Here is a 2,551-nt window from a genome sequence, read left to right on the forward strand (position 1 = left end):
TATATATATATATATATATATATATATATATATATATATATATATATATATATATTCTAGTCAAAATACTCGTTTAAAATAGACATGGGGAAAACCAGAGTCCATGTGGGCCAGATCCAGCACGCGAGCAAATTCAGTCCGGTTTACAAGTCGACCCCCCATGATGACTTGTTAATGAAAATTTCAACCTCTGTCTGTCTTGAAAAGTAAAATCAATGTTAACCGGCCCAGCTGGAAGTATGTAGGAGGAAGCCTAGGCTAGGCCCTATATTTACGAAATGTCCTTAACTGACGTAATATTATGCTTTAGTGGAGGCATGTTAAACAAACACGCGACTTAAGCACACCTGTGGCCTGCACTAAAGTTTCTCACGAGCAGTGTGGCGGGGTTTGGCTTGCTTACCCATCGGGACTTTGAACCAAAAGTTACCACTGCTGACTAAAATCAAGACAAAACATTAACATTTTCGTTGTGATGTGCAAATTAGATTCTAATATTTGTTGTGTGTGGCCCGTAAAATTCATTACTAAGATGTTCCCTTCTTTATTTTCTCTGAACAATTAGAGCTTTAACTTGAAAGTGCTGCAAATTTACTCAAAGAGACGCCAACCACAGATTCTGAATTTTAAGAGAGAGAGAGAGGGAGAGAGAGAGAGAGAGAGAGAGAGAGAGAGAGAGAGAGAGAGAGTAGGTCTAAAGGTTATTTACTTTTCACGATTTCCCAGGAGCCCTGAAACCGATATAGAATCTAAAGAACCTCATTGCTTTAGACGAACACGTTAGATATGCATAGATCTAGCACTAATTATGACTTGTCTCTTTCTGGAGGTTGGTGAAAATATTGTATGTCTTTACCTTTGTCTTTACGACGTAAAGATTACCGCTTAGCAAGGCATGTTTCGAAGTTTTATTGTTGTTGTTTTTCAGAATAACTGCAACAACACAAGCGAGATTGATGTTATACTTTCATTCTTTGTTTTTAAAGAGTTGATAATTCCACAATGAAGACAAAGCCAAAGCTTTAGAAGAAGAAGAACAAGAAGAACAAGAACAAGAAGAACAAGAACAAGAAGAAAAAATAAAAGAAGAAGAAGAAGAAACACACACACACACGCGCACACACACACACACACACACACACACACACACACACACACTATTACTTACTCATTAACTGAAAAACCCTAATTACCCAATGTTATACAATATCAATGCTTACTCATTAACTGAAAAACCCTAATTACCCAATGTTATACAATATCAATAATAGGACAGTTTATGGATGATAGCATGCATGTACATTATCTACTTCAGATGTTTGTCTCCTGTCGTGAACACCCATTTTCACTTTTATGACCGCGGTATTTCACAATGCATGACTTTTCGTGTGAACCTCGATTTATTTATTATAGAGATAAAAGGCTCCTCCAATTATCCGTGTTTACTAGTCTGTACCTCTCAGTATGGGATTTGGGGTCTAATCCTTGTACAATCCGTTTAAGTTTAAGCTTGTTGACCACCTGCCTTTGTGCATCTTTAGTTGGGTGCCGTCAAAGATCCCAACCAGTCGTTCTTGAATTTGGTTGTTTTTAGTTTCAATCTTCTCGAACTATGTGCGGGTAGATCTAGATATTTAGCTCGAATCATAAAGGAGTTGAAATTAAGTTAAACCAAAGGTGACGCCTCTGTATTCTTATACTAAAAAGGGGCCACCTATATTAATCATAGGCCTACCTTGTCAATATCTGCTGTCTACACGTTCGCATTCTGTTTGACAGTATCAATGGTTCAATGGTTGGGCTCTTCTCAGATGAACGCAAAAGACGAGAGTATGATCCCCCTACCCGAGCCGAGCAAATTTGTTTTATCAACGAGTAAAAAATAATATTTGTTTGTATTTACATTTTTCGGTCGGTGTTCCACTCCGATGCATCCCCCCCCCCCCCCCCCCCCCCCCCCCCCGGCAGAGTCAACAGCCTGACAGCCTGCCGCTTCTATAATACTAGTAATTTATAAAGTGCATTGATGGGGATGATCATATAATCTTTTCCATTTCATGTTACAATACTAGATCTACAACCAGTCGCCTTAGTTCAGTTCAAAGAATACGCAATTGAATATCGTTATGTCGAGCTTTTATGCTGGAGAAAGCCAATTTCAATATCAATTATTTGAAAACTCTGTCATGACCAAGGACCTCACAACAAATGGACTCTCTCTCTCTCTCTCTCTCTCTCTCTCTCTCTCTCTCTCTCTCTCTCTCTTCGCGACACCGCGCACAGCACGCCCAGTGGAACACACAAAATGGCGCCAACCATGGTCACCCAGCGCAAACAGCGTTTTTTTTCTTTACAAAGGATATTGTAGGCATGGGCAGTTGGCTACGGTACGGGAGGGAATATGTGCAAAAAAAAGAGGAGTGAATGTGGTGGGGTGGGCCTGGGAGAGCAAGATGGAGAGAGAAAAGGTAAAAGAAAGAGAAATAGAGGGGAAAAATAAAGAGAGAGAGAGAGAGAGAGAGAGAGAGAGAGAGAGAGAGAGAGAGAGAGA

Source organism: Aplysia californica, unplaced genomic scaffold, assembly GCF_000002075.1.
Source record: "Aplysia californica isolate F4 #8 unplaced genomic scaffold, AplCal3.0 scaffold00228, whole genome shotgun sequence".
Taxonomy (NCBI): Eukaryota; Metazoa; Mollusca; class Gastropoda; order Aplysiida; family Aplysiidae; genus Aplysia; species Aplysia californica.